We start from the raw sequence: 14,667 nt of genomic DNA, 5'->3' as shown, positions 1-14,667 counted from the left end.
CTAGAAGTAGGAATGGTGTTTGACACTTAGGATGACATGAATAAGTATTATCACAGTTATTGGAAGCAAGAAGGATTTAGTGTTGTGTGTATAGGTGGTGGGAAGCCAACCAGTCTAAAAAAAAGTGTGAGTGCTATGGTAACAGCATATAGGAGGAGGGTTAATGGGAAGAGGGTTGTGGTTTATGATGAACAAATTGTGAAGAAGACTAAAAAAAGGCATTTGTCCAGTTATGATGTATAGTCAAGGTAATGATGAAGATGGTTGGAAGATCAAGATGGTTGTTAATGAGCACAATCATAAAGTAAAGAGTAGTCAAGTCACATTGCTATGTACAGAAAGGAAAATATTACAAAGCATTTAGAGTATATATAGGATTGAAAAGGACCATGGATTCGGGGCTCCGGTAGGGTAGATTTTCAATAATATGGAAAGCCAAGGAAATGGTGTTGAGAATATGGGATTCGTGAAAAAAGATTTTCAAAATTTAGTGAATAGAAAGAGAAGGTTGAAATTAAATAATGGTGATGCCTCGGCTATGTTGGAGTATTTTGATAGAATGACTTCAGATAATCAAAACTTTTTTCACATGTATTAGCTTTGTTTCAGGTATTTTGGAGTATTTTGATAAGTTGACTTCAGATAATCAAAACTTTTTTCACATGTATTAGCTTTGTTTCAGGTATTTTTGTGATTTCCCCTGGGACACTGGTCACGCTCTTCGGATAGACAACCCGGGCACCTGCAAAACACAAATATTCCGTTGCCAAATATTCGCCTCTAATGGTTAAGTTAGTAACCGAAAATTGGAAAAGCTAGAGAGAGAAAGTAGAGAGAAGTTGGAGTTGTTTTAATGCTCTATTGAATGTTATATCACAATCCACAACTCCCATCGTAAATAATTAGGGTATTTATAAGGGTGGGGATTGTACCTTTTAGGGTTATTAGCCTCGAATGACGTTTTCATATTGGCGATGCAATCAGGCATGGACAATTGTCCTTTGGGGGCGCTGTTTTGCGGCTTGTAGACACCTAATTGCGTCTTCCCAAAAGCTAAACCTAGTGATGAATATCTTTCACGTCATTTGATTATCGAACAAGGTGAAATATGAAAAGTCTTGTGATGCGGTTGTTTTCTTCTTTCTGTTATTGAAAACATTTCTTTTCTTACTCTATTTATGAAAACGTCTATTTTGATCCAGTTTATGTTGGTCCATGATAAGGGTCCAATAATTATGTAGTTGTATGGGGCTTGAAAAGACCTTTCCAACGATATATTATAAGCCAAATTCCGATTAATAATGAGGAAGTTATGGCCAAAATACTAAACTGGGCCCAAACCGGATTTTACCTACGACCCAATGATCATGTAGTGGGTTCAAAGGTTTAATCCCATTCCTAAACTAATTAGGATTAATTAGAACCTACTATAAGTTTCTAAAAAAATCTTAATTATTCTTTTTGAAAAGATAAGATCAAAGAATTCGAAATTGAATAAAACTTCTCTTTTTGAGAGTCCTTATTCTGTGCGAAATGGAAGATGGTCAGATATTATTTTCGTGCCTCACAATCTTTATCCAAATATTATATGGTTAGATAGATCTTGAAATTATCTTTCCAATGATGTATTATAAGATTAATTCCGAGCTATAATGAAAAAGATATGAAAGGAATACGAAACTCTATCCAAAACTGACACTATCCCACTATTTCGGTCATTTTATCTACAAAATATTTTGATCTAATTCTAATTGGGTTGAAAATTAGACTTCAAGATTTTTCCAACGACATATTGTATGACTTATTTTGACTTCTGGATTAAAAAGATATGATAAAAATAAAATCTGCAAAAATTGTCCCAACGCCAAACGACAAGGTCTGTCTCACGACGATAGACTCTTGACAGGCTAAAGTCGTATCACCTAATCAAAAGTACTTCCTAAAACCACTAACTAATAATAGATAGGAAGTAGGTTCGAATCCACAGGAAAACGAGTCTTTCTATTCCTAATTAATTAATATAATCTAGATTATCAAGTAACCAAATTTCTTGTCGTAAAAGGAATTAAACTAAGGAGAATAAAAGTAGGGAAGAATAAAATTAAAGAGAAATCAATTATTAAAATCCTATGGCATAGGTTCACCAATAAATAATATTTCAGGGTAAAACATAATAATCAATCATTAATGCATCAATTAATCGGATCATAAAGGGCATTCACTACGTATTACAATCACATAGTTAATCTACCGGTATTAAATTTCATCTCTCGAATCTCAACTTTAACCATTTATAAATTAGTCCGTCTATTGAAACTAAGCATAAACATCAATTCTCATCTCTCAAATCTCGAATCAATATTGCTAAACTCATACAAATTAAATCTAGCCAAATCTAATTGCATAGCATTAAATCATTCAATAGGGAATTAATCAAACATTGACAATCAACAATAATAAATTATCACTTAATATTATTTATGGATTCCCACAAATCCTGAAATAAAACTACTCACACATAATTAAAGCTAAACTAATCAAAGAAATTAAATAAAGCATAGTAAAAAGCAAGAATTAAGATAAAGAGAATAATAGTATAAAAGTAATAAGAAAACAAAATAATAAATCTTGTGAAAAAGTAGAAAAGAAAAAAAAACTAAACTAAAAGAAAAGATACTACAAACTACCCCCCAAAATGCTACATACTATATCTTTTTATAAGAAAGGAAAAAGGAGTTTGACTCCTAATCAACCTCTAACCCCTCATCTAAAGCTGCGTAGTGCTTACTACATCCACACCAATGGGCTTTTATAACAAAGTCCACTAATAACAAAAAAAAACTCCAACAAACGGCAGCAATATCACGCAGCATGGTCACCCGATCCATAATTGGGCCTCGGTCCGCTAGCAGCGTTTGGGCTTCACTTCTTTGCCTAAACTTGTAACTTAGGCCTTTATATGAATTGACCAAAGTTCCTTCCTCCTGATACATGAGTACTGGACTTGCAATAAAGTTAATACTCCAAACAAACTGAGCCCTTAATTATCAAACCAAATTTAATTAGCTTGACCTTGGGCTTTAAATATACGGTCATACAATACGATCAAACTCCAATATCTTCATAGTGGTTCAATAAGCTCGGAAATTGATGTAAATAACAAATTCCTACATAATAATACCATCTCTATAAAAACACTAGAAAACGTATACTAGTAATAAAAATAGCCTCGTAGAGCTCAAATAAGCACAAATATGACCGTGGGACGGGGAATAAAAATATATATAAAATAGACTTAGCAACTCTATCGCACGCGACAGCTTTGCGACAGAACCAATTTTAACCCGATTCGAATTCTATCTCTTTTCTATCGTTTTCGGACTATTTCTCTATAACTAGGGGTCATATCTCCCCATTTTTAATCATCAACATTTACAATCATCTTTTCCCTCTCTAAGCTAGAAGCTTATTCTCTCTCTATTCTTTTTCTAAACCTTCCCTCTTACAAAATTCTGCATACATTAGTCTTAGACACACCTAGCCAAGTTAGAAGTTGTCTTCTCCCTAGATGTGAAAGAAAGAGATACGAGGCATCCAAGTAAGTAATTTAATTATTCTTTTGATATAGAAATCATGCTTTAATTATTTTAATTCCTTGTATCATGTTAGGATGTCTTTATGATTCCTAGTATCATGTTTAGGGTAATAATTAAGATTTCTAATATCATGTATGATGCTTCCTATTCTTTCCTTATATCATGCTAGTATCATGTGAGGGTTAAAGCTTTTAGGGGTGTACAAAAATTGGCCCGGACCTGAAACCGGACCTGAACCGACCTGAACCGGACCGGACCTGACCCGGACCTGTTGATTCAGGTCCGGTCCCGGTTCTTAAAAATCCAGGTTCCCGGTCCCGGTCCGGACCCGGTCCAAACCCGGGGTTTTCAGGTCCGGACCTGAAACCCGGGAAAATCGTAATTAAAAAAAAAAAAAAAAAAAGAAGAAAACCAAACTCTGAAAAATTGAAACTGAGTTTTCGTGGACTTATTTGTATTTTCGGTGGACTCATTTGTATTTTTGGTGTTTGAGAATCGGGACTTTATAGACTTTATGTAGTTTTGTAATTGATAATTTTGGTTTGTATGTAATTATTAAATTATGCAACAGGTCTAAAAATCACAAAACAGGTCCATATGCAGGTCCATATGCAGGCCCAACAGGTTTTGTATTAAAAAAAAAAACGAAAAAGACACAAAACAGGTCCATTCAGGTCCAAACCCGGACCGGACCTGTTAATTCAGGTCCGGTCCCCGGTCCTCATAATTACCCAATTCAGGTCCCCGGTCCAAACAGGTCCGGTCCAGGTCCGGTCCGGTTTTGGACCGGTGTACACCCCTAAAAGCTTTGATCTTTTTTGTTTTTTTTTAAAAATAGAGATTTTATTACCAAAGTAAGTAAAATACAGCATAAAAAGTTCATGCTTACAAAAGCTAAGCAAAAACCATCCCAAACACCAAAGACCAAAAGGCCATACAACCACAACACAAGTTCTAAAGTCAAACCTAGCCACCTTCTATGAAGGGTTCTAGGAGACAAAGAACAACTACTAGCCTCAAGCAATTGGCCACCTTCTAGGAAGGGTTACAGAAGCAAGGACCAGACAAGAAACCTAAACAATACCCTAAAACACTAGCAAACACAACACAACTACAATAACAGCAGATGCCTATCAGCAGCAAAACACCTGCAAGCAACTCTGAAAACAATGTCTCTGAAAACAACCTCTATAGGCAGACAAACTCCTGAAAAATAGTATTGTTCCTCGTTCCTCTTAATCCAGATAGCATAAACTATTTCAGCAAGAAACAGTATATGCAATCTACCGGCATCTCTAGATTTCCTGCAAAATCTGATGCTCTAGCTGACTTCTTGACATAAAGGTTGGACTACTTTCCTGCACTTCAATAAAGTTAACACCTTTTGCCAGATTTTTTTAGAATATGAGCATTCAAAGAACAAATGCTAAGAACTCTCAACAGCATTCACACACAACACACAAGGTGTATCACTCAACATATTCTAAGTTTTCACCCTGTCTTTAGTAATAAGCCTATTATTCAAAGCCATCCACAGAATAAAAACACTTTTAGGGAAGCTGCATTGTTGCAAACTAGTCTTCTCCAATCAATTTTAGGAGCTTGAGGTCTAAGAAGCATGTAAAGTTTTTTTAATTTGTATTCCATTTCTATGCTTCCCTTTATCCCACCCTCCTATATCATCAATAAATTGTCTGCATTTTAGGATCCTTTCCAGAACCCAAGAACTTTTCTAAGGAATAGGAGCTTCCCAAACATCCCTATTCTTAAAATAGTAAATGTGAACCCATTTAACCCATAAAGAATCATCTTTATGAGTAATATCCCACAAAAGCTTAGTGATAGCAGAAATGTTCCACTCAGGGAGAGAAATCACATTCCCACCACCACTAACTTTAGGCAGACAAACTGTGTTCCAGGCTACTAAGGCTTTCCTTGAAGGATTTGACTTCCCAGTCCAAAGAAAAGCTCTGAACCTAGCTTCAATCTCTTTCAAAATCTTCTTAGGAAACACAAAAATCTGAGACCAATAATAAAGATTTGATCTTTAATGTTTAGTGACATGCTAGGATTTGTTATTAATCTTGTTAGTATCATGCCTAAGATCTTGCTAATAATATTATTATTATGCTTTATTGATATTATTATGATGATGATTGTTATTATTATGTTTCTTATTATTATATTATTGTTATTGCTTGCTTGATCACACCTTTTATGCATGTTTAAAGGGAATTTGTACTTGTAATCACGCTTAATAAGATAATTAATAATCTTGTTTAGGCTAATATGATTATAATTCAAGTGATCGCCAATAATAGATTTGTTTGTTCATTAATATTCAACCAACATAGATAAATAGTTTTAGGTTAACCTATGAATTGTATGTTATTCATAAAGCACACATGAATATGAGAAGAATAAAGTAAAGTCCTATTATTAGGGCAGGTTCAATCTCTTTTAGGTTGGATTTGTACCTTCATTCCCGAATATCTAGTCATGGTTCCAGACCACTATGGAGTTAGCGATCTCATGGAACGTGAAGGGGTGTAACCTTCACCTTGTGAACGGTTTACAAGTTCCTAAAACTTGTTGGCGACTCTTTTACTCTAGCTTCTTTCCCTTTGGACACCACCATGCTTAAGTGTATGATCACAGTGGGGCTCAAGTGTGGGATGTTTGAAATATTCCCTATACGGCTATCTCGGGATTTGGGCCTCCTGATATAAGGAGACCCTTTATCTCTTTTTTAGGTGCTCTTTGCAGGGCTTGAATATGTTTCGTCTTCCTATAGGGACATGTGTCACCCTTTTATTGGGCCACATGTCACTATAAGATTGGTCCACGCTTTAGGGGTAATTTTTACCCTAAACATTTATCCTTCAGAGGGGGTGGCTTGTACTCTATGGGCCGCCTCCTCTGAGTTTCTAATCGTCCAGATGTGTCCGAGTATTCGCAGAAGTTTTAAGAATTTCTTTGGTATGCGGACATTACCGTCCGTCTTAATAGGGGAGTTCTCCCTTGGGGCCGGACGCTTTATCCAATTTGCCTGTAATTCCTCTTCTGGACACTTTCAGGTCTTGAGGTCAATCAGATGGAGCAGGCCGACTGTCCTAGGACATCTTTCATCCGAGATTTTAGGACGACGGTTTGGATTCCGCTGACCTAGCTATCAATTTTAACGTGTTGTTATCCCGTTTGCGTTCCCTTCTATTTAAAATGATGGAATTGGTTTTTAACCATTTGAATTCTAGGTTAAATTTTTTAAAAAGTATCTGTTCGAATTCTTGGACGGGAAAGACGATTTTAACGTTTTTCCCTCGTAAATTTTTCCTATAAATATAGGATGTTTGACTTCATTTTGCCACTTTTGAACTTTGAGAATTTTAGAGAGAAGTCAAATCTTTTTAGAGAGAGGAAGTGATTCCTCCCTAAATTTTCAAGAGCTCCGCTATACGTTTGAGGTTTCCGGTCAGAGTTTTTGAGTTTTTCGGTCAACCTTCAAGACTTTTCAAAGTATTCTGCACATATAAAGGTAACCGCCTGCCCTTTTACTTTGCTTTGTTTTTTCATTTTTACTTTTAAATCTGGCTCAATACTCGGCTTCGTCCGTTTCTCTTCATGAGGTCGGCCGTTTTCCTGGGAATGAGGTGTCTAGTGTGGACGGGGACGAGTCGTCTTCCTCGTGGAGTGGGTCCATTTCTAGTGTGTACCAACTCACATCCACCTATTCTTCTCTTTCCCTTTAATCGTAAATGGCACGGACCATGCAAACATACGACAAGTACGCCGCCAGAAATCCAGACGGCTGTCAGGTAAACCCAAGGGTTCCCAATGATCTGAGTAACACGGACGGGGAGACCGCAAACATCACCAAAAACACAATCATAAACACAAACACCGCCATGGTCAGTGGTAGCAAATTCTTGACGGCCGAAGCGACTGCCTTATTCGAAGAGCGCCAGAGGAGGCAAGGCGTCTCTTTTGCTAGGGAAGCGTCTTGGCAGACTTTGGGTCTTCGCTTTCCCTAATTCGCCAACTTGGTCATATATCCGACCGAGTTTTAATCTTTGAAAGAACCTCCATTCTCTTCTCAAGCAGACGTTGGGCATCCGCCTTAATTTCTAAACTACCCTCTTCACAAACTACCAAGTCGGCCAGGCCTAGGACATGCATAGTAATTATTGAACCGGCCGACCTGACTTCTCGTAGCGCTCCTCCTCCTAGAAATCAAGCGGACGCCAGGAGAAAGGATAAGGGCAAATAACCCTTAGTACTGGAGGGATTTCTTCTCCGAAGGCGGCCGGGGCTCCAAGACTAGGAGCTCGACCGAGAATGCTGAATTGGACACGATGTTGTCCTTAGAATTTGGGGCCGCCCCCCACAATGAAGAAGGGGAGGCGAAAAATCAAGAGGCCGAGGATCTAATATAAACAATATTAAAGATACGTACGCCTGTCAAGTCGAAGACACGACCCTATGCTTCTTTAGTGATGGGCTGGAGGAGTTGAAGAGCTTCCTCATGTTGAGAGAGGACTATGAGCTCAAGGCCCCGTGTATAGCGCTGCCTTGGAAGGGGCACTCCGCTTTCCTCTTCACCCGTTTGTCCAGGAGCTCCGGGATGAGTACAAAATTGCTCTCTTCCAACTGATGCTGAATAGCTGGTTAAACATCTTTGGGTATCTGGTGATGTGCATCTTTATTTCAGTTGGCCACTCCTACCCCATGGTCCAAGAGGAATCAACCGTCCTCTGCTTCAAAGGACGATAAGTCATCCAAGTCTAGGAAGTCCACTGCCACAAAAGTGACTTCTTCCAACCAAGTGGCCAGGACCACGCCGCGGACTGCTACAAAGTCGTCTAAAGGAGAGCCACCCCGGCTGTCATCTAGTGGGGTCTCCAAGTCCAAGAATCTGACTACTGAGTTGATCCATAAGAAGTACGTCCGTGCGTACGATGGGGGTAAGTCGACCCTTGCAAAATCGACCGGCCCAATCTCGATTTTGCATGTCGAGTTAGTGAAAAAATCTGATTGGCAGACAATTGCCTCTCAATCGGCTAAAGATCAACTCGATCGCTAGGACGGAGAAGGGGACAAACCTTTACCTCTTCCTTCTTTCAACCTTCCCACCCCATCATCTTTCTCGGATGATAAGTTGGGTTCTTGACATACTTATTTTGTTCACTCTAACACTTTTCTTGGCCTTGTGCAGATATTGCCGAGGAGATGAACATGAAGCTCCCTAGCCAGTCCCTTACAGGTGCCGACTATAAAGTTATGAGGGAGGCTATGGCCCGGGCCGTCCCTCTCGCATAGCAAAATAAGTTCCCCGGAATAAATGAAGGCTTCCTCAGCCCCATGCTCAATTGTAGTGCCGAGGTAACTATTTGTAGTTTTTGCCACCTTGGACTTCAGACTCAAATTATATTTCATACTTAGAATATATTTCTCAATTTATTTTACAACTTTTCTTCGTACGAATGCAGCTCTTTCTCAGGCTCAATGTCTTCATAGAGTGGAAGGATAAGGAGAACAAGGATCGTAAAGAGGCCTGGGCTCAGATAGGGCACATGGAGGACGCCAACACGAGCACCGTTACCCTTCAAAGGATACACTTTGAGACGGCCCTCAAAGCTCTTACTAACAAGGCGGACCGACAGACCGAGGACCTGGTGAAGCTAGGTCAGGCCCTTGAAAGGGAAACGCTGCCAGGGAGGCGACCGAGCTGGAACGGAATGAGGCGGTCCAAAACGCCCAACAGTGGAAGGAGGGCTTTGACGCCTCCGAGAACCTGAAGGAGGAGTTATCCTCATGTCAGGTGGCTCTCCAAACGACCCTAGATCAAGCGGACTCTCTAAGGCTTGAGGTGGATAATTTGAACAAGTTCGTTTTGGACTTATCGGAAAAGCTGAAGGCACCTCGGCTGCCCATCCCAATGAAGGTCGTCTAGATTGGCATAACGCCTGGGAAAGGTTGAAGAGCCATTTCTTCGACGCTTTTGAGTTGATGGTTGATGAAGGGGAGACTGTCTATTATCAGGAGCGCTTCACTAAGCGTACATCTGCCTCAAGAAAGAGGCCAAGAAGGCGGGGCAGCCCCCCTTGAGTTCGTCGGTACTCCGCCCGAGTCCGAGGAAGAGCACAAAAGAGATGTTAAGGAAGAGGAGGAAGAGGTGGAGACGACAGGCGAAGGAGAGCCGATCGAGGGGATGTCTGCTGATGCTGCTGTCGTTGATGGGAAGTCGGCCTTGGAGGAGCTTGCTAATGAGGGAAAATTGGATGAATGAAGAGCTCAGGTCTTTTAGTAGCTAATACCAAGCTCCTATTACTTAGTTCCTTTTTTTTAATCTTTTTGTTGAACAATTTATATTTTTGTTGATGGCTGCCTGTTTTGAGCGGTCTTGTATAAAGTATTAATTTTGCCGCCTACTGAGCAGTATTTATTTTAATTGATGCATCTCTATCAATTTTCAATTTTTGTACTTAGCTTTTCAGCAATAATTTCATGCTTTAAATATGCTTACTCGTACGAGTACTAAGGGTATGCCCCTTGTTCGGCATTTGCGTAGTCCAAATTCCAGGTTGTTTGATTAACTTAGTAGGTTTTATACCTCAAAGGGATGACGGCTAATAAGTTAATCAAACCATAATAATGATTGCCCTTGGACTAGGTGAATGCAAAATCATAAATGGCCGCTTTATTGGCTTTGTTTGAGTTGTCCTTTGACACTATCACTCGGACGCAACTCAAGAATTTTCAAGTAATATATCAACTTAGAAATTTCTAAATATTAGCTAGGCTTGTATGCCTAGGCATGTCGTTGCCCATATTTAGGTAAAAGTACCTTTTGGGTAATTTTTATGGCTTCCTAATGCTCAATCGTCCGACCATGTTAAGGTCGGACAGTCTGGTTGACTTTACAATCTCTATGCCCAAGTTGTGTAGCTATGGGATGCCTTTGTTATACACCTACTCGGCCGCTCTGTACCGCCTTTTTAAATGCCGAGCTACTATGTTGGAAACAACATTATTATTATTTTTATACGGCATTTCTGCTTAAGTAAACATAAATAAATGACAAAAAATTAGCTAACAATGTTCGACTTTTCATTAATTTTGTCAAAATTACATTGTTGGGGGCCATATGGCTTTAATTAATGGGCTCGTTCTTTTAGACCTAATTGTATATATAAATTTTTTAGCTAAGTATTAGAATTAAACATAATACTTTATTAAATTGTCTATTTCCATGTACGAGGAATAGGATGGCTGTAGACACCTAAAAATGTCTCCTTAAAACCAAACCCGATGATAAACAACCTTTCACCGTCGTTATTGTTCGGGTTGAGTATTAAATGTTTGGAGTGCTTAATCCATATTTCCATATTTCCATACAATACATTTCATAAACCAAATCAATTCTTAGCCCATTTTCCCAAACCATAACTTACTTTCCACTTTTCGTTTACACATCACAAAATCGAGAGAAACTGATTTTGTAGCCCTATTATTTTGATCCAATTATTATTTCGTTGGATAGGCTTTTCAAAAAGCTTTCCAACGATAGATCATAATACTAATTCCAAATTTAAAACGAAGGAGATATAAGCAAAGCACTAAACTCGGCCCAAAACCGACACTCTTTCACTAAAACGGTCATATCTTAAAATATACAAAATATTTTGACCTTATTCAAATTGAATTAGAAAGTATACTTGATAAGATTTCCAAGGATATATTATATGCTTTATTCTGAGTTAATAAAAAATTATAATAGTTTTAAAAACGCGTAAAAACTGGATTTGCCGCGTCACGACATAAATGACGCGCCACGGTGTTTGCTGACGTGTCACGGTATTTTGCACTGTGACATAGTGATTTTATACTCAATATATTAGCTTTCTAATAATTCTGAACCCACTATCAGGATAATACACTTGTTCGAAGGACACTATTCCTTTCAGTCTGTATAAGCTACCTTGTCAAACGGCCCCTGGATTTAAATTCTCACCAAGTTGAACTGCCTAACATAGGAGCGAAGCCCTTCTCTATATCCCTTCCGGATGGTGCTCAAATCGAGATTTGTCTTTTTGGCAGGGATGTTCATCGAGAAGTTGGAGGCAAACTGGAAGACAAGCTTCCTGAAGCTATCGATGCACCCGGCTGGCAGGTTGCCAAACCATTGTTGGGCAATACCCTTTGATGTAGTCGGAAAGCATCGGCACCACATGTCATCCTCCAACCCCTGCATGTGCATGAGGATAGAATAGGCTATGAGGTGATCCTCCGGTTTGATGGTACCATCGTAAGCACCTACCAACACATTCTTAACCTTGGCCTGCTGTGCGGCCTTGGTTATCTGCTTGGTGAACGTAGAAGTTAGTTCACCAAGTTTGAGCAGTCACAGCTGCTAGTCCAAAGGTTGGAAGTTATATGCCGCCTGACCCTGAAAGAGGGCCGGCTGCATGAAATGAGGGGAATACGGACTGTAGACCATAAGGGGTACATATGGTGCATTCCTGATCATCTAAGGGCTAGAGTGGACGGTATTACCACCTGTATGGATCTCAGGCAAGGTGTTTTGGGTGTTTTTGTCCCTCGGGAGAGTTACGTCATGAAGTCTGATCCGGCTGAGTTGCACCTGCAAAACAACGGAGACACCGGGTGGTAGGAGCTTCGCCTCGGACGATCAAGTTAGTAACATGAAAGGGAATAAAGAGTACGAAAATTTAGGTGGGGATCTGCTTAGATTCCAAGCTCAGGTGTTTCTCTGATGTGAGATAATGTAGGTGTAATAAATGATTGAATGTTTCCCCTAAATGGGGAAATATCTCCCTATTTATTGGGTCATTGGAGAATGTGCCCCCATCTAGGTCGACCTAGATTTTAGTGGGTTGCGCCGCTTTACGGCGCTTCTTGGGATTTGGGCCCTTGAAGGCCGCCATTTCATTGACGTATCTAAGGGCGCCACTTGTCAAGAGGATATTAAGCCACATGGGCCATCCTGAACTCGACACGTGGCCTCCTCTCATGGGTCCACGTGTCTAGGGTATTTTTACCCTAAACATTTGCCCCTTACAGGACGCACATGCAAATCACGTGGGGCCTGTGACACGTGTCCACCTTTCAAAGGTGAACAGTAACGGGTAAAAATTTGAATTTCAAATTAAAGTTTTCCCCCCGCTTTCACCTTCTATAAATAGAAGTTTACCCCCCCTTTCTCTCACCTTACGCTCATTTTGACTTTTTAGAGAGAAAAAGAGAAAGCTTCCAGAGAGAAATCCTCTACCTCCGTCTTCATCACAACAAGTTCAAGTTTCCGTGTGCTAGCAGTTCACCACCCAGTGTTACCGTCTGTAGCGGTTTTCAGAGTTTTTAGAGTAAAAGTAAGGTAACCACCTGTACCATTTTAGCTTTTCTCCTTTTCCACTTGTATACAATTTTTTCTCCGCCTGTATACCTAGTTTTTTAGAAAATATAAATGAGTTCTCAATCCACACACTCTGCACTGCCTAGGACACTCAGCCGGTCCCCTGGACACAATGGACTGTCGGAACCGATATGCTCATCTCCGAATTCCTCCCTCTCTGTGTCTGTGCAGGACACAATGGCCAGAACGAAACAAACGGCCAGACGGTCTAGGAGCTGGCGCACTATGGAAGTGCCAGCCGATGAGGTTGTTCCTGACGGGGAACAGAGGGATTTGGAAGAGAGTTGTTCCGATGAAGAGGCTCCCTCTACTTCCGGGAGCTCTGGGGTACGAGAGGTAGACGACGAGGGAGCAGCCTCCTCTAATGAAGCCGGCGATGCTGAGGCCGGTCAAGGATCAAGGGCCAAATCTTCTGGCTTTGACCGAGATAATTTTGCGGCTGACTATCAGCAGCCGCCTAAGGTCGCTGACAACCCCAACCCCAAACGGACCCGGATGCCGCCGGGTAACATTGCCCTCCTCAAGAGCGGCTTTAGGGCCTTCAAAGAAAAGCACCCCTTGGGAAGGGGCTGGGACATCATCGTTCCTCCGGCTGACGCTGTAATGGCCTGGAACGATGATATTGACAATGCAGACCATTACTTCGTCTGCTACGAGGCGGTCATCGAAGCCGGCCTCTGGTTCCCCCTCCACCTTGGGATTAGGAAAATCCTAAAGGGTTACGATGTAGGGGTTTGGCAGCTCACCCCCAATTCGTGGGTTCATTCTAAGCTACATCGCCGCCTGCGAGTTCCAAAATATAAACCCTAGATTTTCCGCCTTCGCTCACATGCACTATTTCAGTAAGGCCTAGGCGGCCATGGGGCATGGTACACTGTGACTACCTTGCCCCAATATTTGATGACTTTGGACAAAGTGTCCAAATGGTCCGGGTGTAAGGATAAGTTTTACTTGATTTCGTCCCCCACTTTGAGACATAACCGGACACTGCGCCGGTACAACACTAAGTCAGCTCTTCTAGGCAGGAAGTAGCCTCTCCCGGTGCTATCTACTAAGGCCCGGAGCAAATAATAAAGCCAGGATTTTTTGAAACAACAACTGAGCCCATGGGGGATGGGACTCACATCATAGTTCCCAAGAACTGGATCCCCCATCCGGACTTCTTCAAGGACGAGTACTTCTTATTCGCCTGCGGGCTGAGTACCATGTTTCCCAAGGGTAGAGTACTTTACATCCGGAATGCTTGTTATTTTCATATTGCAAACTTGACATAATTTACTCTAACCATGAGTTCTGTTCATGCAGCCGACGCCTTGAGAATGGTCGACCTGGCGAAGACTCAGGCTAAGTTGGTGGCGCTGCTGTGCAAAGAGGCTGCACTTGCCAAGAAGGCAGCCGTCGAAGCCAAGGACTCCAAGAAAGGCGGGGTAAGACCGCCTCACTTTCTATGCGTTTACATATATATATTATTATTATTATTATTATTTTACAATTTGCCAGTAGGGTATACTTACCCTTGCTCGTTTCTTAGGACTCCGCCAAGAAAATTCCACGATCCTTCTCGAAGCTTCTAAAAAGGCAAGGAGACGATGTGGAGAAAACTCCGGCTGCGAAGGCCGCTAGGAAGGACCCCCTCCCCAG

This window comes from Chenopodium quinoa, unplaced genomic scaffold, assembly GCF_001683475.1.
Source record: "Chenopodium quinoa cultivar QQ74 unplaced genomic scaffold, ASM168347v1, whole genome shotgun sequence".
NCBI classification, from domain to species: Eukaryota; Viridiplantae; Streptophyta; class Magnoliopsida; order Caryophyllales; family Amaranthaceae; genus Chenopodium; species Chenopodium quinoa.
Note: the sequence above shows the minus strand (reverse complement) of the source record.